Source organism: Chiloscyllium plagiosum, unplaced genomic scaffold (genome assembly GCF_037043375.1).
Source record: "Chiloscyllium plagiosum isolate Xiang-an unplaced genomic scaffold, Cpla_swu_hap1 HiC_scaffold_5, whole genome shotgun sequence".
In the NCBI taxonomy this organism is placed as follows: Eukaryota; Metazoa; Chordata; class Chondrichthyes; order Orectolobiformes; family Hemiscylliidae; genus Chiloscyllium; species Chiloscyllium plagiosum.
This window is the reverse complement of record NW_028270143.1, coordinates 90,031,082-90,055,932: the sequence shown is the minus strand read 5'-3', so window position 1 is coordinate 90,055,932 and position 24,851 is coordinate 90,031,082. Positions and strand designations below refer to the sequence as shown.

General features: G+C 43.3%; 1 pseudogene; it reads right to left on the bottom strand.

Moving 5' to 3' along the window:
• Nucleotides 1-23,278: 23,278 nt before the first annotated feature.
• Nucleotides 23,279-23,994, bottom strand: LOC148149979 (uncharacterized; annotated as a pseudogene).
• Nucleotides 23,995-24,851: the final 857 nt, after the last annotated feature.

The following is a 24,851-nucleotide window of genomic DNA, read 5'->3' as shown; positions in this document are numbered from 1 at the left end:
GATTTACAGAGAAAATGGCTCACAGAGGAACAATGAGGGGTTTTCTTTTATTTCTTCACACAGTACGGAGAAAAGAGAGACAGGTGCTCTCTGAGTGCAGGCCAGATGTTTCTGCTGTAATGTTCACACACAAGGCTATAGCCATCCGCCCATGAACTGATCAAGAGATTGTTACTAAATTGAGCCTTCTTGAGCTCACAACAACTGCTGCTGATTGAAAAGCCACTGAAAAGATTGTCTTTGAGCAGAACTGTCCTGAACACACACCAAAGGCGGTGCCAGTTTGTCTGGAAGTCCCCTTGACTGCTTGAATGAGTTAACATTGTATATACAATTCACAATATACTCCAGTAACTTGCTTACAAAATTACAATCATCTTCCGGCATAGTTCCCTTGGTTTAAAGCAATATCTGTACTTTTAGTGCCCAGTCCTAAAAATCAGTGGTATTTACGAAGAGTGGACATGCATTTCCATTGCAGTTTACAACTGCATGGTTTCCAAGCATTCCCTTCCATGCCAGGCTATCACTGCCAACCCTACCAAGATGCCAAGATGACAATTCTGTCTTGGAGAGATGCATTCCGGATGAGTTCACAAAACTCTGTGTAGAACGTATAGTTTTCATAGAAAAGCAAGACACTGTGGATGCTGGAGATCAGGAACAGAATAAAAAGTGCTGGAGAAAACCAGCACTTCATTTTTTGCCTTCACATTGTGTTCATCAACTTCAGACCATGAACTTAGTCCTCCACCTTAATTACCCAGCATCACCACACCTCCCCCTTCAATGTCCTACTTGCATATGTTTACTCTCAGCAAAACTGACCTATTATTTGCTCTCAACATTTATTGCTAACATCTGCTCTTCATTTATATCTCTCCTCTGGTACCATTCACATTCACTTTGCCTTTTGCTCTGGGCATCATCACCATTTGTTCCACTTGCTTCCCCCCCACCCTTTTTTAATAACACATAAAAAAACCTTTTTTTTTAACCCCATTCAGTTACAAATAGGAGTCTAATTGGACTCAAAATGTTAATTTCTTTTCTCTCTCTACAGATGCCCCAAGAACTGCTGAGTATCTCCAGCATTTTCCATTTAGACTTTGCTAAGTATGGGCGGGATGGTGGCTCAGTAGTTAGCACTGCTGCCTCACAGCGCCAGCGACCTGGGCTTGATTCCCGCTTTAGGCGACTATCTGCGTGGAGTTTGCACATTCTCCCCATCTGCATCGGTTTCCTTCCACAATCCAAAGACGTACAGGTCAGGTGAATTGATCATGTTAGATTGCCCGTAGTGTTGGGTGCATTAGTCAGGGTAACTATAGGGTAGGGGAATGGGTCTGGGTGGGTTACTCTTCGGAGGCTTGGTGTGGACTTGTTGGGTTGAAGAGCCTGTTTTGTAATGTAGGGAATCTAATCTAACTTGGTGAGTCTTCATTGAAGCATGAATGCTGGTTAGAGTTAAGTATTCCTGTTTTTGGAGGAAAGGCACAGGGACATGCTATGTTTGGAGTGGCCGATTGGCAGGTTTGAATGTTTAGTGGTGATGGTTTTCTTCAGCTTGAAGCTGACACCTTAGAGATGAATTAGCGTGAAGTCTATCTAACAAACAGAGAAGGTAGACAAAGTTGAATTCCAAAAGACTGTCTTGCTCAGTCAAGTGGACTCTCAGGACTTCTCTACTGATATAAAAGCAACATATTGCAAAATAAATCCAAAACAAAACAAAATGGAAAGTACTGGTGAAACTCAATTAGTCTGATGGCATCTGTAGAGAGAGAAACTGATCGAGGACCTTAGGGCATAAGTTTAAGGTGAGGAGTAAGTGGCCTGGAGGTATCTGTGAGAAATTTGATTTCACCCAGAAGGTGCCTGAGATAAGGGTGGAGACAGGCAAGATTTACAAAGCATCTGTATATGTACTTAAAATGCCAGGATAAAGTAGGCTATAGATCAATTGCACGTAAATGGGATTAATATAGTTTAGTGTTTGTTGGTCAGCATAGACGTGGTGGGTCGAAGGACCAGTTTCTCTGCTGTATGACTCAATGACTATGACTCTTAACATTTTGAGTTAAAAGACTCCTCCTCAAAACCCAAAAGATGGCTGGTTTTGAACTCAAAGCATTAATTCTGGTTCTCTCTCCACTGATGCTGCCAAACCCACTGAGTCTCTCTGGCACTTTCTATTCTTAATTTTGCTAGACGGATGTCTAGTCTGATTTGTTCATGGGTCACCATTATGGGGGGAACAACTGTTGTCGCCAGAGTCGAACATTGTTCTCACATTCAGACAGGCAAGTTGCAGAATTTTTCATCTTTGCCCGCCTTTTGAGGTGAAGCCAGGAGTCTGTTCTCTGTTGCAGTTTAGCTGCATGAGGAGATAACCATTGTCCAAATGGTTGATCGAGAAATGAGCCTTTATTTCAATTACCTATTCTAGGCCTTTGTCCAACTGAAGAGCAAGCAGTTCCATCCTTCTTAATGTTAAAAATCATACAAGGTTATAGTCAGGTAGCTACCTGACGGAGGAGCAGCACTGCAAAAACTTGTACTTCCAGATAAACCTGTTTGACTATAAACTGTTATTGTGTGATCCTCCGTTTCTTCCTATTCCAACTTCCCCACCAATACCCTTCCACTGACACTTTTATTCGTTTGGCTGAACTGGTCCTCACCCTCAACAATTTCTCCTTCGAATCCTCCCACTTCCTCCGGACAAAAGGGGTAGCTACGGGCACCCGTATGGGCCCCAGCTATGCCTGTCTCTTTGTCGGCTACATACAGCAGTCCATCTTCCGTAGTCACACCAGCACCACTCCCCGCCTCTTCCTCCGCTACATTGATGACTGCATCGGCACCACCTCATGCTCTGATGAAGAAGTTGAGCAGTTCATCTACTTCACCAACACATTCTACGCTGACCTTAAGTTCACCTGGACCATCTCTGACACCTTTCTCCTCTTCCTGGACCTCTCCTGGACCGACTCAACACTGATATTTTCTACAAACCCACTGACCCCCACAGCTACCTAGATTACACCTCCTCCAGGCGGAGGTGGGTACTGCAGATACTGGAGATTAGAGTCAAGATTAGAGTGGTGCTAGAAAAACACAGCAGGTCAGGTAGCATCTAAGGACCAGAAAAAATTCTGATGAAGAGGTTTTGCTCGAAACATCAATTTTCCTGCTCCTCAGATGCTGCTTAACCTGTTGTACTTTTCTAGCACCACTCTAATCTTGACCCTACACCTCCTCCCACCCTGTCTCCTGCAAAAATGCTTTTCCTTATTCCCAATTTTTCCACCTCTGCCACATCTGCTCACAGGAGTATCAGTTCCACCACACCACCAGATGGCCTCCTTCTTTAAAGACCACAATTTCCCCTCCCACATGGTTGATGATGCCCTCCAGAACATCTCATCCACATCTCACACCTCCACCCTCAAACCCCACCGCTCCAACCGCAACAAGGACAGAACCCCCTTGTCCTCACCTTCCATCCCACCAATCTCCGAATCCATCGCATCATCTGCCGCTGTTTCTGCCATCTACAAACAGACTCCACCACCAGAAATATATTTCCCTTCCCACCCGTATCCGCTTTCTGTATAAACCGTTCCGTCCGCGACTCCCTTGTCAGGTCCACGCCCCCAATAACCCACCCTCCCCTCCCGGCACCTTCCCCTGCCACCACAGGAATTGCAAAACCTGCACCCACACCTCACCCCTGACCTCAGTCCAAGGCCCCAATGGAGCCTTCCACATCCATCAAAGTTTCACTTGCACTTCCACACATGTCATTTATTGTATCCGTTGCTCTCGATGCGGTCTCCTCTACATTGGGGAGACGGGGCGCCTACTCGCAGAGTGCTTTAGGGAACATCTCCAGGACACCCACACCAATCAACCCCACTGCCCCTTGGCTGAACACTTCAACTCCCCCTTCCACTTTGCCGTGGACATGCATGTCCTGGGCCTCCTCCATAGCCACACCCAACACCTGGAGGAAGATCAATGTGGATTTCACCAGTTTCCTCATTTCCCATCCCCCCACCTTACCCCAGTTCTAACCTTCCAGCTCAGCACCGTCCTCAAGACTTCGTCCATCTGTCCATCTTCCTTCCCACCTATCCATTCCACTGAACTATCATCTTTATCCCCACCTACATCCACCTATTGCACTCTCAGCTACCTTCCCCCCAACCCCATCCCCTCCCATTTATTTCTCCACCCTCGAAATTCTCAGTCTCATTCCCGATGAAGGGCTTTTGCCCGAAATGTCGATTTTCCTGCTCCTCGGATGCTGCCTGACCTGCTGTGCTTTTCCAGCACCACACTGTTGACTCTAATCTCCAGCAACTGCAGTACTCATTTTCACCTGATTTTTAACTTTGTCCACCTCAGTCCAACACTGGCATCTCCACGTAATCCTTCTTAAAGGTTGCTTAGCTGCTGAGAGCACTATAGATCATCATCAAAATGAGCCGCCTGCAAGGATTGGAATTGCAACAGCCAGTGTTGTCTTATTTTAAACAGTTATTCAGTGACTCAAGTGATTTGCTGCAGAACTGCATAGGGAATCTTTACATGAACTTACATAATATTTTCAGGGCAGCAAATGGGACACAGGCGAGATCAGAGCTATAGTCAGGGAAATACGTTCTGAAGAAATTTTTGAAGGATGTGAAATACAAATATAAAAACATAGAAGATAGGTGCATGAGTAGGCCATTCGGCCCCTTGAGCCTGCAGCATCATTCAATATGATCATGGCTGATCATGGAATTTCAGTATCCCATTTCCGCTTTCTCTCCATACCCCTTTCACTGCGAGGAGCATGTACAACTCCCTTTTGAATATATCTGATGAACTAGTTTCAACAGCTTCTTGTGGTAGAGAATTCCACAGGTTCACAACTCTGAGTGAAGAAATTCTTCCTCAGCTTGGTCCTGAATGGCTTATCCCTTATTCTTAAACTGTGACCCCTAGTTCTGGACTTCCCCAACATCGGGAACATTCTTCCCACATCTGGCCTGTCCAGCCCCATCAGGATTTTATATGTTTCAATGAGATCCGCCCTCATTCTTCCAAATTCCAGCGAGTACAAGCACAGTCGATACAGTCTTCATTCTTAAATCAGTCCTGTCATCCCAGGAATCAGTCTGGTAAATAGTGCTGAGGTTAAGGAGAGAGTTCAAGTTGCAATTATTTGGTGCAGTCTATAGAATGAGTAAAAATATCTCAAGTAACTGATACTTTGAAATGCAATCAAGAAAAAACATCTAATCTTTGCATTGAGGTAATCTGAGCTTCATAGCTAACAATATCACTGGAATCCTCTCTGAAATGCTTGCATAATTATGAACAGATTCTGATACTCTCTACAGAGTGACCAAAGAGTCAGTGATTAACTCAGAAATGCATCTCACCACAAACTCACACACTCTATGTTGGCAAACAGAAATCATTTAATTTCGCAGAGAAACTAGGATGAACTGATTTATCTTTGCTTGCTCTGTTGTTCAGTTCAGAGATCAATCACAGCTTTCCTCCCATGGCAGTCAGCTCTTTAATTGGATTCCAGCTGTAACATCTGAAGTGTATTTTTTTTTTTATCAACAAAGGGACTACAAAACCAAACTGAGCCACATATCTTCTCAAAAGAAAACCCTGATGTGAAATTCAGATGGTTTGAGACTATAGCGTTCCAAGTTGGTGAGGCACATTAACCTTTTGGGTACTGAAAGAACTACTTTATGAGTTGAACATCTGTTTATCACCTACTTTATATACGTAGTTTTCCTTGAACCACTTAATGTACCCAGTCACAAACCATATTTCTAATCTCCCTTCCTTACTAAAGTTCTGAAATGCATTGTTGCCATCAATATCAAGAGTGTCTCCCCCATCATTCCATGTTCCTACTCTGATATTTGGACTCCATTATTGACTACTGTATCCCTGGTTATGATTCAAACCTTTCGCTCTTGCATCTTTTGTGCAGTCCTCTCAAGCCTCTTCACTACTTCTAGCTGTTTAAAGCATCTAGAGGCAGCCTTAGTACTGCTGTCAGTGCTGTTGCCTTGTTGAACAGCTGATTGTTGTATTTACAGGAGTGGACTAGCTCTGTGTCATTTTAATTATTGAATAGTTAATGATACATACATGGCTTTCTGACTGAATAATTTTTCTTTTTTCTCCTTGGATGGCTGTAGCTTTTGCAAACACGAAGATTCCGTAGAAGATTAACAGTGTTAACGGATTATATATGAGACTGTGGTGCCCACCTGTTGTGACCATGATATATATGTTGAAAAATACCCCTCTGTCATCATGGTGCTCATGTTCACTGCAACTAACTGAGATGGCCTTGGGTTGATTCACTGCTTTCAATCCACGTTCATGGTATTAGTCTAAGTTGCTAATACAATGTTGGGAAGGACACACACGATGTCTTCAATAGAAGGTATGCTCAATCTTAATAAACTGTAAAGGTTCACTACATTATACTTAATAGCTACTTACATGATATGAGATACATGATAGCCTCACAATAATCTATCACACTCAACCTAAGCACACATTATTGTTAGGTACATTACATTCATGAACTGGAATACTCAAATGCCCACAAATGCTCAGCTAGCTGTTTCCAGATAGTATTTGTATTGTGATGGATGGAGGTATGAACTGCTTTGCACAACAATACATGTAGTATATGGAATTAATAGCTTTATGCTAATGGTCGGACTGCATAATTGGGGATTCCAGATTACATAGAACTGGGTCCTGAGTTAAGAAGGGTGTCATAAAGTCCTGCTCTATTACATCTCTGTATATAGTATAAATAATTTATAAATATTCATCACTTTTCACTACTACATTATCTAGTCCTTGCCTGTCTTTGTTGCCTGAAACCTGCTCCTGATCTTAATATAACATGGAGAAAGTGCCTCTGTGAGCAATTGGAGGGCAGTTTATGTGCTCCATGTTTTGGGGATTTGTGAAGGAAGAATTTCTCTGTGGACTGGGAGAGGGGCTGTATTAGAGGGTTAAAGTGAAGTGGGAACTTGGTCTTTTAGGTAGAGATTAACTCTGTGTACTGAGAGTTGTTACATATTTTGTCTTTGTGAAAGGAAAGGAAGTAAGAAACATGGCATCATATACAATATCTTATCAGGTGTTCAGGCCATCTACCTATATCCCTAGATTCAGGACATCCCTACTATTCAGCTAACCCTAAGAAATATACAGGCAAACCTAGGCTACTTACTCACTCAGCTGATGCAGAACGGAGAGAGGACTTAGCAAGGTGGTTTGCTACTTTAAAGGCTTGTGTGGAGATGTGCCAGACAGTGCCACCCCAGGTCTGCATGGTGTGCATGTGGGGCAAACCTTACCCATAAAGCAATATCCCAGTTGGCTGGGCCCAGAAAAACCTCCTCCAGATGCTGGAGGAGATTAGCTATGTGCTGGAACATCAATTAATAGAGCTCAGCTGCCATAGCTGGAGCTACACAGTTGTGATTGTGGCCAAGTCTCCACAGGGAAAGTGGTTGAAGTATTCAGAACAAGCTGCCACTGTCAGTAAATCCTGGGATTGACCAACATCCCAGGCACCAGCACCATGTTTAAAAACCTGTTGTATACCTGGACAAGCACTGTCAGTCCTGAGCTGCCCTGCACGATTCCTGGATTTTGCCTCAGATTTGAAGGAAAATTGGAGCCACTTTGCAGGTAAGGGCCAGGAGGTGATGGTAGATGGAATGGTCCACCTGGCTCAGTGTAGTTTCCCCACCTGGTGGAATGGACTTCAGGTAGGAAGAAGGTCAATTAGTGCCAGTGTCACCATTTTCTTTCTGATTTCTTACACTCATTCCATCTCTGCCACTGCATCCATCTCATGGTCTACCCCTCTCACTATCACCTGCAATGTCTTTTCTCACTCGCTAGCACCCACCCCAACCCCTGACAGTGCTAACCCTTCATGTCCTCTGCTCTGCCCACTTACTCACTTGGCACACATCCCCACCCCTGCCAAAAATAACAGCTGTGCTATCCACTTTCATCTTCCTTAAAAACTGCCTCTCTCTCACTCCAGGAGGAAGACAGCCCACAATTAGGTAGGAAGAGTGAAGTTGGGTGACAGGCTGCCTGACATTTGGTTCCTCATTGCTAACATGGAGGTCATTTGACACTGGCTGCTTCAATGTTGACTAACTGCGTCCAAATACCTAGACTGGTCTCAGAGTCTGCCCTTGACTTACCATGCTGGGACTCTTCAACCACAAGCTGTCTCTTCTGGTTTGACTGAAGACTACTATCAATCATGGCAAGGTCCTGGCTTCATGTTTGTACTAAGTGACAGGGTAATATAGCAGTACTGTGAGCCTGGTATATCTAGCTAAGGGACAGGGTGCAAAAGGAAAAGAGAAGGCCAGGATGCTGTGAGCATCAATGTCATCTCAAAGTGAGCAAGTGAACAGGTCAGAAATGCAGCCAGGTCTGGTCATTGAGCTGGATGTGTATCCCTGAGTGCAAAGTGTATCATCACAATGATAGTTGCCATTGGACCCCAAGGTGCAACAGTGAAATGTAGAAGCATACTGTAAGTGGATTGGAGATGTGCTGTGAGGGTTCGCAGTGGCTGGCACTGTCAGATGGCAGCAATTGCTGATGTGGCTGGTGCCTATGGAGAGTACCTTGAGATGTTTGAGCCTGATTTTGAATTGAATGACATATTGTCACTTGTATTTAAGAGAAAAGACAGTGAAAAGCTTCAGCTGCTGCCATGCTTCATGCCATTTTGAATAACTTAAAAACAAACTGCAAGAGAGTCCATCTTTGTATTTTATCTGATACTCCATTTCAAGGCTTTGTCCTTCTGCTGCCACCATGGGCCAGCTCACAACAGCACTGCACCACAACTCCTTCACCAATGCCTCAGTGCCACAAGTGCCAGAGTCACCACTCTTAGCCACTGGACTCACAGTTTCCATCCGTCCAACACTGAAATTTTCTGGAGCAAGCGATGAGCTAAAGTCCCCAGGCACTCTCTTCCATGTCAAAAATCCTTAGCATCGAGTTTGCTCAAAGCAAGTGGTAGAAGGACAATTTTCATATTAATGAGGTGAGACGTGGAGTCAATAAGGTCATTAATAAACAACAATCCCTCTTAGTAGGCAACGTGCCACTCAAAGTTCTCGTTTGAATATTTGCTACGACCACCAAGATCTGCACCTGCGGCGGCTCCACCCGGGCTCACGCCCTAGAACGGCAGTCGTGCCACTGCCTAGTGGGAATCTGCCTTGGCACCCAGAAATTAGTTAAAAATCACAGCGAACTGTTCCTGATGTAAAGATAGGCCTCGCTGGACTTACCATACGATTCTGCCACATTCGTCACCATGACCCATATCGTTCAGGCTCCAGTAAGAGTCCATCCTCTGTTACTATCTGTGAATTTCACATTTTAACTACTCATCCCAACTGTCTGTTGTCTGGTTAATTGCAAGGCCTCATTCAATGACAGATTGCAACATAATGACTGCAAATTTGTCTAATGACTGCAGAGCATAGTGAGCTAATGTACAAGAGGAAACTGGAACTGAACAAAGCTTTTCTGCTCTAAGTGATAACTGACTTTGGTGACAGTGGAGACAACTGTTCTCACCGAGGTGTCAACTTGACAGCTTTCATTGAATAGCTTTTCCAGTGCAAAATTGTTCCTTGTAGCCTCAACAGAGATTGAGAGATGGATGAGGTAATTACCTTGAACAAAAATTACTCTTTGCTTTAATTATAATGTTGTGATTTGAGCTGTTAAACTTCATTGAATGACAGGAATGTCTGCCACAATTAAATGTCTGCCACAGTTATGGCTAAGGTGCAATCTTACTTTCTTCCAGTATCTCAAGAATGGACCTTCTCCCTTTTACAATCACAAAATACTGCCAAGATCATTAAAATATCCAAAACAAGTATGTACACTATTTCATCACAGGCTGAGGTAAATGATAGAATGGCTGCAGCACAGAAAGAGATTATTTGGCCCATAATTTCTGTGAGAAAGTGAGGACTGCAGATACTGGAGATCATAATCTAAAAGAGTGGTGCTGGAAAGGCAGCATCCAAGGAGCAGGAGAGTTGATGTTTTGAGCATCCTCATTCCTGATGAAGGGTTTATGCCCGAAAAGTCGATTTGCCTGCTCCTTGGATGCTGCCTGGCTTGCTGTGCTTTTCCAGCACCACACCATCATTTCTGTGTTAATCCTATGAAGGAGCTTTAACCTATGACTATTCCCCTGCTTTTTCTCCAGAGTTCTGCAATCATTTTTCATTTAAGATAATAATTTAAATTTGCTAGAAAATTTCAATGAACCCTTCTCTGACAATGTTCTCAGTTAGAACATTTGAGATCCTAATCACTTGTTTCCTCATCTTTCCATGGCTTCTTTTCTCAATGACCTTAAATCTATCCTCTCTGATTCTTGATTCTTGAATTGGTCAGATTGTTAATCTTACTGCTAAGTCTGGATGTAAGTACCGTAACTAGTCTAATGTCAAACCTTCAATAATAAAATGTTTACCAGTTGTACAGCAGACATTATTGACTTCAGTATAAAGATATTAAAATGGGCTAAAGACATGTTATTGCCTAATGGTCATAGTCAAAATTATCATAATAAAACAGCTATTCATCATCTCCCACAGGGGAAATATGCACTGTGATACTGAATAATACTGATAAATGGCCCAATGTGACTCATAAGATCATTTAAAGGAAGTCCATTTTACCCACACTCACACATTCATCCAAAATGTAACAACAACCTTACTATTTCAGTATCTGCTCATTTCTTCAACGTTTTCTGATTTTTCAATCCTGGATTAAAATTCTATTCCAAATACTGACTATTCATTTATTTTGAGAATAAGTCCTTCATGATATTTGTTTCAAAGTCATGTTTTAAATAATTTTGAATCATTGATTTCTTGTCGCACTCTGACAATTTACTGCAATAAGATTCTCTACACTGTTTCCAGCACTTCATTGTATCCCCTATGTCTTGGAAAACTGAATCTAACATATTAGTTAATGTTTTAACCACAGCATTTTGCAGATTTTGTAGCAACTTCCTCTAATTTATATTCCACTGACATTGAGCTATGAAGTTTAACATTCCACTGTCTTTGTTAATTGTTGTCCTGTATTTGACTGGACATGTCAACAAAATCCTTTTCTCTCTTTGCAACTGTTTCAAACCCATTCATGTGCTGTTTATGTTTCCTCTCCTGCATGCACTCTACACTGTCCATATCAAGTTCTAACTTGTTTGTTTTGTTCAGTTTGTTCAGTGAATTCTGAACAACTGCCTTTATTGGCTACACCATCTCATTTAGTATCATCTGCAAATTTGACTCATCTGCATTAAAGTTTTGAATTGACGCCATTCAAGTAAACGAGAAACAGTAGGGATTCCAAAAGTGAGCCTTTGGGCATTACATTCAGAACTTCATTTCACCCATGACATAATTCTTTCTGCAGGTACCTGCTGCTTTCAGGCAATTTCTTATCCATTTCTCAGATACCAAGTTTTATTGTGGGGTCCTCACCAGTCAAACAGCTTTTGAGAATGTTCATCAGGGTGTGATGACTGAGAACTGCAAATGACTGAGGGGTGTCAGGTAAATTCAGCCATTTCTCAACCCAATGGAGGACTCTGTTTCCACAGAGAAGAGTTTGGAGACCAGATATGCTAACCTAATCTAGTCCCTTTTGCAAGCACCCGGCCCATATCCCTCTAAACCCTTCCTATTCATATACCCGTTCAGCTGCAAATGTATCAGTGTCCACCACTTCTTCTGGCAGCTCATCCGATACACTCACCACCTTCTGCATGAACAAGCTGTCCCTTAGGTCCCTTTTATATCTTTCCCTTCTTACCCCAAAGCTATGCCCTCTAGTTCTGGACTCCTCAACTCCAGAAAAAAGACCTTGCCTTTTTACCATCTCCATGCTCCTCATGATTTTATAAACCTCTATAAGGTCACCCCTCAGCCTCCAAAGCTCCAGTGAAAACAACCCCAGCCTATACAGCCTCTCCCTGTAGCTCAAATCCTCCAACCCTGGAAACATCCTTGTAAATCTTTTCTGAACTTTTCAAGTTTCACATCTTTCCGATAGGAAGGAGATCAGAATTGCACGCGATATTCCAAAAGTAGCCTAACCAATGTCCTGTACAGCTGCAACGTGACCTCCCAACTCCTATACTCAATGCTCAGACCAATAAAGGAAAGCATACCAAATGCCTTCTTCACTATCCTGTCTACCTGCATCTCTACTTTCAAGGAACTATGAACGTACACTCCAAGGTCTCTTTGCTCAGCAACACTCCCCAGGACCTTACCATTAAGTGTACAAATCATCTTAAAATTAGAACATAAACAAAGAACCCTTATTAATTAGCTACTTAATATTTTGGATGCTAAAACCAGCACACCACTGATATTCCCAATTCTGCTAAGTGATGTTGATGGCATTTGTCCATCTTGGGTGATGATGGTCTATGCCCAGCCAGCATGTTGCTTCTGGATTGATGTGGGCATGTCATCTCCAGGGCAAAGACCTGGATGAACAATATGAAAACCCTGAATTACCCAAGTACTCCTTCAGCATCTTCTCTCCTAAAGCAGTGGGGCAGATGTTACAAAGTTTTAATTTAACTCATGAATTATAAAGAAGTATTATCCTGGTAAAGTTTATGTATTTTAAGCTTTCCATAGTATTTTGGAGTCTTTTAAATGTACTATACAGGCTTTTTGTCCTGTGCTTATATTTGGAGCTATGCTTGAAGTCATTAAATCAATTCATGAGTTTTTATGTCAATTAATAAAAATATTCTTTTCATATGACTAGAAACACACGCCATCGACTGGAGGTGAACAGAGCATTTGACAATGGAGAACAGTGAGGATGATGCTGACAAGGTATTTAGTGAATAGGAAAATATCACAATTCCTATAGCAAGAAATAGGATGAGAGTAGGAAGATTTTCATCATGGGTCATGCTGAAAGAAGTACAATGGGCTACGTGGTCTCCTGTGCTGCAAATTTACACTTTTATGAAGATTTATAGTGTCCAGAGCTTCCACAAGTCTATGAAGCTATAGGAGCACTTCACATTTGTACCAAAACAACAGCAAAGCAACTGCTCAGTCTGGCACTTGAACCGAATCTGAGGAAGGATGGAGCATTTTGCACATAAAGAGAGAAGCCAGACTTCATTAGCTCTACATTCCTCCACAGCAGGCCAAACATATTTCACACTGGTTGCCAACAGCTTTAACAGGCAGCCTTCATGCCGTCAGTTGTGCAGAAATCTGCAAAGCAGCAGGATTAGGCAGGTGTGACAGATGATGCTTAGTCAGTTGGAAAATAGTAATCAGCAATTCCAATACTTAATATTTTCTTGCAGCGTTTCATTTCTCTTCTTGGCTTTGTTAACTACTTAATTTGTACTTTTCTAAGCCAGTGATAACATGGTTGAAAAAGAACAGTTAGTTTGTCAATATGAGGCTGATGCCTGCATTGATGTTATTGGCTTGGACCTTCCTGTCCTTGACATAAACTTTCGAACAGAGCATTAAATATCATGCAATTATAAATCAGAGTAAGATATATGCACATCCTCATATTTAAAATCATTACAGAATGATGCCTCATGGTGCTAGAGACCCGGGTTTGATTCCACTCTTGGGTGAGTGTCTGTGTGGAGTCTGCACATTTTGCCTGTACCTATATGTGTTTCCACTGGGTGCTCTGGGTTCCTCCCACAGCCCAACAATGCGCAGTTTAACTGGCCATGCTAAAGTGTGCAGCCATTTGTGGGCTGGTTCAATTAGGCTGGGATAGGATAAGGGTGTGGGCCTGAATTGGATGCTCTTCAGACGGTCGGTGTGGACTTGATGAGTTGAATGTCCTCCTTCCACACTGTAGAGATTCTATAATACTAGGTAGGTAACTAGTAAATCTCAAGGAATTTTCCATACTGACCATTTTGTGAGTTTTTAGAAGAAAAACCCAAAAGAAAATACTAATGGTAACAGACAGAACAAAACTTCTTAGGGAACAAAATCAGGACTTCAAACAAGTGAAGCAACTTAGTATTAGGGTATTAGTTCCAGTTAACCAAAGAAATCTTATAGCACCACACAATCTCAAACAAAGATAATGGTTATCAATAACTGCATGTGGATGACTGATTCTGACTACAAGTTACTTTAGAATGTTTCCTTGGAGTATGCAACACTTCCATATTTTAATACCCTATTTCTTTAGCAACAAATGCCAAAGTTCTATCTGCCTTCGTTATGACCTGTTGTATCTGCTTACTTGTTTTCTGTGATTCATGCATGAGGACACCCACATCCCTCTCCACTGAAGCGTTCTGTAGTTTCTCTCCATTTAGATAATAAGTTGCCTTTCATTCTTCTGACCAAAATGAGTAACTTCACAGGTAAACTTCATCTGCCATATTTTGACCCAGTCACCTCACCTATTCCTTTGTAAATTTCTTGTTTCTTCATTGCAACCTACTTTCCCAACTATAACGTCATTTGCAAATTTGTCATAGTACTTTCTATTCCTTTAAATCCTAAAACAATGACTTTCCACAAAGGGAAACCTGCTGCCAATGTCCACTTTGTCAAGCCCCTTTAGCACTTAATATCCCTCACTGAGATCTTCTCTCATTCTCTAAACACTCGCAAGTAACAACGTAAACTGCTCAATCTCTCTTTATAAAATAAGCCTTTAATCTCTGGAATTAATTAGTAAACCTTCTTTGAAATGTCTCCAATGTGGTTGAGACACTGGATAGCAGATTGAAAATGTTGTAACATATTTGCTTGGTTCTCCTGCCATTTGATATATTACCCTAATTATTCCATAAGTTGATGAAACTCATTATTGATATTTACTGTTGCCAGACTGATTCTATTTACAATAGTTTAAAGGTGATGGTGGTAAATTATAATGATTGATTACAGTTGCATACTAAATTAGGTTTCCAGATGGTTTAAGCAACACAGCGTGTGGCTATCTGGTGCAGGTGTGCTTTGCTAAATTTGAGTGATAGGATTTGTGGCATTTCTATAGACTTCATCTATATAATTGAGCAGTTTGTATGAGTGGCAGGGAATAAAATGGTCTCTTCAGGGGAAAAAGTAACTTTGTCCAGGAGTTAGAGATAGGAAAAACCCTTGAGAAATGGGGAATATTTATTTTGAGAATAAAAACTAAGGTTTGGCATAACCTAAAGGAAGCAGGAATATGAAAGATTTAGTGCTATATGAATGATTAAATCTATGGCTTTAAAAAGTGATTTTATTATTTTATCAAACAGGATTTAATCATTTCTGAAATATTTTCATTCAGAAAATCTATCTCACTGATGCAGATGGTAGTTGATTTTGAAGGGATTGTGGTTGCTTCCTAAAAGCCCTCCCTTCAATTTTTCCTTTGACATTAGTGACTAAAGTAACTGAAACAGATTGAAAACTGCATTAGAAAGATATGAACAAAGCAATCCATTCAAAGGAGTTATGCTAAGTATATTCTCAATGTGTTTGCCACATGTACTTAGAAATTGCTATTTGTTTGTCAAATTGCAGGATTAGAGTTGACATATGCTGTAATTGATTATCAAATAAAATTTATTCCTATCTAGAACCATAACAATTTCTCCACCTGAAAAAGTGAAGGAGAAAGAAAACATGCGAATATCTAGAAGGAAAAGAAAATGCTTTCGAACAGGTAATGGTCAGGCATGTATCTGGCCCATTATCATATATGAACCCCACTAACCCCCCATTTTTGCACCATATTCTTCAATTGTTGCTCTCTTTATAAATACATCCAAATGTACTTTAAACCCTTTAAACTGTCTGTATCAATGTCATTGCCTGATAATAATGTACAGCAATTGCTCGGATTTTTTTTCAACTTTGTTGTTCACTTCTGAACCCTCAGGAGTAAGGTTATCCTTCCTGTGGTTAAGATGACTAGAATGCATACAGTATTTCAGCTGGCCACTGAATAATATTTATATAATCTACAGGCTGTCCTTTATGATTTTTCTCCTTCTATTGTTCCTTTACCACTGTTTGACATTTGACAGTGTATTTCCGACAATATGTCCATCCTATCACGTACAGACAATCTTCCCCAGACTGCACAAAATTTCATATTTTGGATCATCCTTTTCCTAATGAGTTCTAATATGGTTACCTATGCTCATGGCAACCTTCATAATTGCATTGATCACAGAAAGCTTTTCATTTCTTTGACAAAAAAGTGAATTATGTTACATTTAGTTTTCAGTTTGCTTTCTGAAACATTCGTAAAGAATTGTGGTTACTATGAACTTTTCCAAAAAGGCAGAGGAATATATCCTTTGTTCTGGTAGTTGATGAAGAACTTTCTCCCTTATTATATAATAGAGACAGAAATGTGTTAAATAGTGTAATTAAGTTGTCAAGCATTTTATTTCAAGTTTTTTGAATCAAAGACTTTCAGGCAGGCCTGTCCCCCAAGCATTGTCTTTTTATGACTATTAAAAATTTCAATGAATCTTTGTAATTAACTGCATTAAAAATATTTTAAGGGATTTTAGGACATAGAACATAGAACAATACAGCGCAGAACTGGCCCTTCGGCCCTTGATGTTGCGCTGACCTGTGAACTATTCTCAGCTCGTCCCCCTACACTATCCCAAAATCATCCATGTGCTTATCTAAGGATTGTTTAAATCTCCCTAATGTAGCTGAGTTGACTACATTAGCAGGTAGGACATTCCACGCCCTTACCACTCTCTGCGTAAAGAACCTGCCTCTGACATCTGTCTTAAATCTATACCCCTCAATTTGTAGTTATGCCCCCTCGTACACGCTGACATCATCATCCTAGGAAAAAGACTTTCACTATCTACACTATCTAATCCTCTGATCATCTTGTATGTCTCTATCAAATCTCCTCTAAGCCTTCTTCTTGCCAATGAAAACAGGTTCAAGTCTCTCAGCCTTTCCTTGTAAGACCTTCCCTCCAGACCAAGCAACATTCTAGTAAATCTCCTCTGCACCTTTTCCAATGCTTCTACATCCTTCCCAAAACATGGGGACCAGAACTGTTCACAATATTCCAAGTGTGGCCGCAGCAGCATTTTGTATAGTTGCAGCATGGTATTGCGGCTCCGGAACTCAATCCCTCTACGAATGAAACCTAACACACCGTATGCCTTCTTAACTGCACTATCCATCTGGGTGGCAACTTTCAGGGATCTATGTACATGGACTCCGTGATCCCTCTGCAGATCCACACTACCAGGAATCTTTCCATTGACCCAATACTCTGCCTTCCTGTTATTCTTCCCAAAGTGCATCACCTCACATTTAGCTGCATTGAACTCCATTTGCCACCTCTCAGCCCAATTCTGCAATTTATCCAAGTCCTCCTGCAACCTGTAACATTCTTCCACACTGTCCACTACTCCATCGACTTTAGTGTCATCTGCAAATTTACTAATCCATCCACCTATGCCTGCGTCTAAGTCACTTATAAAAATAACAAACAGCAGTGGTCCCAAAACAGATCCTTGTGGCACATCACTAGTAACTGGATTCCAGGCTAAATATTTTCCATCAGCCACCACTCGCTGCCTTCTTTCAGAAAGCCAGCTTCTAATCCAAACTGCTAAATCACTCTCAATTCCATGCCTCTGCATTTTCTCCAACAGCCTACCATGTGGAACCTTATCAAAGGCTTTACTGAAGTCCATACACCACGTCACCTGCGCTACCCTCATCTATATGCTTGGTCACCTTCTCAAAAAACTCAATGAGGTTTGTGAGACATGACCTGCCCTTGACAAAACCATGTTGACTATCTGAAATCAAATTGTTGCTTGCGAGATGATTATAAATCTTATCTCTTATAATCCTTTCCAAAACCTTTCCTACAACAGAAGTAAGGCTCACTGGTCTATAATTACCTGGGTCATCTCTGCTGCCCTTCATGAACAAGGGCACAACATTTGCAATCTTCCAGTCCTCTGGTACCAAACCTGTAGACAATGATGACTCAGATATCAAAGCCAAAAGCTCTGCTATCTCCTCCATAGTTTCCCAGAGAATCCTTGGATAAATCCCATCTGGCCCAGGGGACTTGTCTACTTTCACTCCTTCTAGAATTCATAACATCTGTGTGTAACTAACCTCGTTCCTTTCTAGTCTAATATCTCGTACCTCATTCTTCTCCTCTACAATATTCTCCTTTTCCTGAGTGAACACCGTTGAGAAATGTTTGTTTAGCACCTCTCCAATCACCACAGGGTCCATACTCAACTTCCCACTTCTGTCTTTGACTGGCCCTATTCCTACCCTAATCATCCTTTTATCCTCACATACCTATAGAAAGCTTTACTCTATTTGTTAAAGACTGCTCGTGTCCTCACTTCGCTCTTCTTAACTCTCTCTTTAAATCCTTCCCAGCTGATCTGTAACTCTCCATCGCCTCATCTGTACCATCTTGTCTCATCAACACATAAGCCTCCTTCTTCTTTGTAACAGGAGATGCAATTTCTGTTGTAAACCACGGTTCCCTTACCTTATCACTTCCTCCCTGCCTGACAGGGATATATCTATCAGGGACACGCAAATCTGTTCCTTAAACTAGCTCCACATTTCCATTATCTGCATCCCCTGCATTTTGCTACCCCATTCCATGCATCCTAATTCTTGCCTAATTGCATTATAATTGCTCTTGCCCCATTGATATCTCTTGATCTGTGGCATGTACCTATCCCTTTCCCTCGCTAAACTAAACATAACTGAATTGTGGTCACTCTCTCCAAAGTGCTCACCTACAACTAAATCAAACGCCAAGCACCAGATCCAGTGTGGCCTCCCCTCTTCTGGGCCCTTCGATATACTGTGTCAGGAAACCTTCCTGTACACATTGGACAAAAACTGATCCATCCGACATACTAGAGTTATAGCATTTCCAGTCAATGTTGAGGAAGCTAAGGTCCCCCATAATGACCACCCTGTTCCTTTCACTCCTACCCAGAATGATTTTGCTAATCCTCTCCTCCACCTCCCTGGAACTCTGCGGAGGCCTATAAAAAACTCCAAACTGTGTGATCTCTCCTCTCCTGTTTCTAACCTTAGCCCACACTACCTCAGTTGACGAGTCCTCATCAAAAGTTCTCTCAGCCACCGTTATACTACCCTTGACCAACAAGGCCACGCATCCCCCTCTTTTACTGCCTTACATGTTCTTAATGAAAGATCTGAATCTGGAACCTGCAACATCCATTCCTCACCGTGCTGTATCCATATCTCCAAAATGGTCACAACATCGAAATCCCAGGTACCTATCCATGCTGCTAGCTCGCCCACCTTATTTCGGATACTTCTGGCATTGAAGTAGACACACTTCAAACCACTTCGCTGTCTGCCAGCACATTCCTGTGACCCTGAAATCCTGTCCCGGTCCTTCCTACTCTCATCCTCCTGTGCACTGCAACTACACTTCCGGTTTCCATCCCACTGCTGAGCTAGTTTAAGCCCACCCGAATAGCACCAGCAAATTTCCCACTAACCCCTTCGCCCACCTCCAACACACTGCATCCACCTGGACACCTCGCGCTGGCCTATTACCCTGCCCTCGACCTCTTCATTTCCAACTGCCGCCGGGACATTAACCACCTCAACCTATCTACCCCACCCCCCCACTCCAGCCTCTCACCCTCACAAAGTGCAGCCCTCCAATCCCTCTGCTCCAATCCTGACCTCACAATCAAGCCAGCAGATAAAGTGGGCGCAGTGGTAGTCTAGCGCACTGACCTCTACACCGCTGAAGCCAAACGCCAACTCGAGGACACCTCTTCCTAACGCCCCCTCGACCATGACCCCACCCCCCCTCACCAAACCATCATCTCACAGACCATGCAGAACCTCACCACCTCAGGAGATCTCCCACCCACAGCTTCCAACCACATAGTCCGGGACCCCGCACTGCCCGGTTCTACCTCCTTCTCAAGATTCACAAGCCTGACCACCCTGGCCGACCCATTGTCTCAGCATGCTCCTGCCCCACTGAACTCATCTCTACCTACCTCGACACTCTCCTATCCCCCCTAGTCCAGGAACTTCCCACATACGTTCGAGAAACCACTCACGCCCTCCACCTCCTCCAAGACTTCCGTTTCCCCGGCCCCCAATGCCTCATCTTCACCATGGATATCCAATCCCTCTACACCTCCATCCGCCATGACCAGGGCCTCCAAGCCCTCCATTTCTTCCTCTCCTGATGTCCCCAACAGTACCCTTCCACTGACACTCTCATTCATTTGGCCGAACTGGTCCTCACCTTTAACAATTTCTCCTTCGAATCCTCCCACTTCCTCCATATCAAAGGGGTAGCCATGGGCACACGTATGAGCCCCAGCTATGCCTGTCTCTTTGATGGCTACGTAGAACAGTCGATCTTCCGTAATTACACCGGCATCACTCCCCACCTCTTCCTCCGCTACATTGATGACTGCATTGGCGCCACCTCGTGTTCCCGAGAGGACGTTGAACAATTCATCAACTTCATCAACACATTCCACCCTGACCTTAAATTTACCTGGACCATCTCTGACACCTCCCTCCCCTTCCTGGACCTCTCCATCTCCATTGATGACGACCGACTTGACACCGACATTTTTTACAAACCCACTGACTCTCACAGCTGCCTGGATTACACCTCTTCCCATCCTACCTCCTGCAAAAATGCCATCTCATATTCCCAATTCCTCCGCCTCCAATGTATGTGCTCCCAGGAGGACCAGTTCTACCAGAGAACACACCAGATGGCCTCCTTCTCTAGAGACCGCAATTTCCCTTCCCACGTGGTTAAAGATGCCCTCCAACGCATCTCGTCCACATCCTGCACCTCCGTCCTCAGACCCCACCCCTCCAACTGTAACAAGGACAGAACACCCCTGGTGCTCACCTTCCACCCTACCAACCTGTGCATAAACCAAATCATCCGCCGACATTTCCGCCACCTCCAAACAGACCCCACCACCAGGGATATATTTCCCTCCCCACCCCTTTCTGCCTTCCGCAAAGACCGTTCCCTCCATGACTACCTGGTCAGGTCCACGCCCCCCCCCCACAACCCACCCTCTTGTCCTGGCACCTTCCCCTGCCACCGCAGGAACTGTAAAACCTGCGCCCACACCTCCTCCCTCACCTCCATCCAAGGACCTAAAAGGAGCCTTCCACATCCATCAAAGTTTTACCTGCACATCCACCAATATCATTTATGGTATCCGTTGCTCCCGATGCGGTCTCCTCTACATTGGGGAGACTGGACGCCTCCTAGCAGAGCATTTAGGGAACATCTCCGGGACACCCACACCAATCAACCACACCGCCCCGTGGCCCAACATTTCAACTTCCCCTTCCACTCTGCTGAGGACATGGAGGTCCTGGGCCTCCTTCACCGTTGCTCCCTCACCACCAGACACCTGGAGGAAGAACGCCTCATCTTCTGCCTCGGAACAACTTCAACCGCAAGGCATCAATGTGGACTTCAACAGTTTCCTCATTTCCCCTTCCCCCACCTCACCCCAATTCCAAACTTCCAGCTCAGCACTGTCCCCATGACTTGTCCTACCTGTCTATTTTCTTTTCCACCTATCCACTCCCCCCTCCCCCCCGACCTATCACCTTCATCCCCTCCCCCACTCACCTATCGTACTCTATGCTACTTTCTCCCCACCCCCACCCCCACCCTCCTCTCATTTATCTCTCCACCCTTCAGGCTCTCTGCCTGTATTCCTGATGAAGGGCTTTTACTGCTCCTCGATTTTACTGCTCCTCGGATGCTGCCTGAACTGCTGTGCTTTTCCAGCACCACTAATCCAGAATCTGGTTTCCAGCATCTGCAGTAATTGTTTTTACCCTATAATTGTATGACAAGCACCGAGAGCCATCAATTTTGAGAAGGCTTCCGTTATAAATTTAAAAGGATGTGCCGGGGGGCAATACAAACTTAAGATCCCATATCCCTCTCCATTTATAAGGGCTTTAATCAGCATATATCGTCCAGATTCATCTTTTATCTGATTTTGGATTTTGAAAGGGAAATTCTTCCGAATACGAATAACGACTCCCCTGCTTTTTGAGCTGAAAGAAGGGAAAAAGGCCTGATCAAATCTACCCTGTCGTAATTTTAAGTATTCTTTATCCAACGAGTGTGTCTCCTATGGGAGAGCTATATCCACTCTTTCGTTCTTGAGGTTTGATAATATTTTCTTCTTTTTGACTGGCGAATTACTCCTCTTGACTTTCCAGGCGCACCACTTAACTGACTGATCAACCATAATCGTTCGGGCAAATCCGAGACCCCTCGGGAGGGGAAACCCTATTCAAAATATCCCAAGCATAGAGCATATAAAATTCACAAAAATAAAGGCTCTTTAATACACTCTCGTCAATATAATAAAAAACTATTTCTAAATAAAAAAATTTAACACGTATTTAAATGGAGAATTTCCCCCTTTTTCCCGGGGGTATCACTTCCTTTCCAAAAGTCCATCATATCCTCTCCCAACCAGTGCCCCTCCCTTGACACAGGCGTCCCTGGATGGGATGAAGAAAATTCAAATATACTACAGAGCTAGGGTTAACTGTGAGCACCCTAACCCCCCACCCACACCAACACCTGGATATATTTGGTAATGTTAATACCATGTATAAATATATATAACTATAAAATTACGGCCTCAACAAGTAATAATTAAATATAATAATACAAAATAACAAGGAAAACAACCTCGCTCCTAAAGACCGAAATAAAATAGGATAAGGTAACCACCTCCCCCCACCAACATTAAGTAGACCCCCCCCCCCGGCCTATATATATATATATATATATATAAAGAAAGGGGGAAGAAATTGTTAAGTAGAGAACAAATAAATAAAAACCCTCTCCCCACCCCCCGAAGATAATATTAAACAGTAAGGTAAACCGGGGTGGGGGGAGAGCAAAACAACATCAATTAACTCTTACAATTTATCTAAGAGAGTCCAAAAATTCCTTGGCCTTTTCCGGCGATCCAAAGTTATACACGGACCCTTCATGGTTAAAGCGTAGCGTCGCTGGGTATTGCAAGGAGTACTGAATATTTTAGTCCCTTACACACTTCTTTGCTTCATCAAACGCCTTCCTCTTTTGGACCAGAGCTGGGGAAAAATCCTGGAATAACATAATCTTGGATCCTTTATAAATCATGGTTTGGGGATCTTTCCCAAGATTTCTGGAAGCTTCTAAGAGCATCTGCCTCTCCTTATAGCTCAGCAGCCGGAACAGGACCGGGCAGGGGCGCTGGTTCGAGCCGGGCCCACGTATTGCAACCTGGTATGCCCATTCTACCCTTACCTGGCCTGATCCAGCCTCCAGATTTAAAAGCTATGGAAGCCACTGTTCGAGAAACGCTGTAAGCTGGCCTTTCTCTTCCCATTCGGGAAGGCCCAGCAAATGAATATTTTTTCGACGACCTTGATTCTCGAGGTCATCAATGTGATTCTGTAATGTCCAGACTCGCTGTTCAAGAGTCCGGACCCGATCCACGGCCGATTCTGCTGTAGTCTCGGAGGTCGCAGCCTTTAGCTCCGCCCCTCCGACTCGGCGCTCAATTTCCTTGATGTCTTGGTTGTGCTTTTGTAGCGCGGCCGAGAGTGAGTCCCATTGGCTCCGGGACTCTTCGATGAAGGCGTCGATCTTTGCATTGAGTTTAGAAATTATTTCCACGAGGCTCGCCACTGTAGGTAAGTCCCCTGGGGCGGCTGCGGACGCCTCTGCTGCAGCTGGGGAGGGTGGGGGAGGGGTTCCTGCCTGCTGAGAACTGCGGGCTCCTTTCCCTTTAGTCATTTTTACTGGAGATTAAATTGTTTAAATTCAGTACTGAGCAACTAATTACATTAAGTAAAAACTATTTTGAATGATTTGGTGAGAGTGATGGAGGCGGGTGACCCACTTTGCCCAAGTCTGGGGAGGGGCACTATAGACTCAGACTTGCTGGGTCGCCGCCATCTTGGATCACCTCAAATCATTATTAATTAAACTTCTATCCATCTCCTCCTTTAATTTGTTCTGTGTACGGGTATCCACCACACTCAGGGGTCATGAATTCAAACAGATTCCACAATGCCAAAACTCGCTTCCACAGCCACGTTTCCTTTCTTAGTGACTGCCAATGGCTCACACTTTCCCCACATAGATTTCAACTCAGTTTCACCCTTTGTGTTTCAAATTGACCCAGAATTCCAAGTATATCCAGGACATACAACATTCTTCAGACTGCTGCTTCCACCGCATCCTGCGATCCACGATCAATGTCATATGCTATCGTATGTGCACACTCGAATCCACTCGGCAGCAACACTGACTCACTCTCTCTCTCTCAAAGCTGTGTGGTTCCCCAGTTTCACTTCAGCCTTCGCCTCATCCATCGTCTCAACAAAAGACTTTATTTCTTTCTTTCAGACATCAAGGCGCGCAAGCTCCAAAAACTTATGGACTCCAACATCCATCCTGCAACCATCCCTTAGCACTCAGCCCTTCCCAGACCCCGGATGCTATCACTTTCTGTCCCCCTGAAGCCCATTGTATCAGCCTACTCATGCCCCACTGAGCTTATTTCCTCCCACCTTGACTCCATCCTCTCTTCACTTGTCCAGACCCTGCCCACTTACATCAGTGATTCCTCTAATGAGCTCTCTACAATA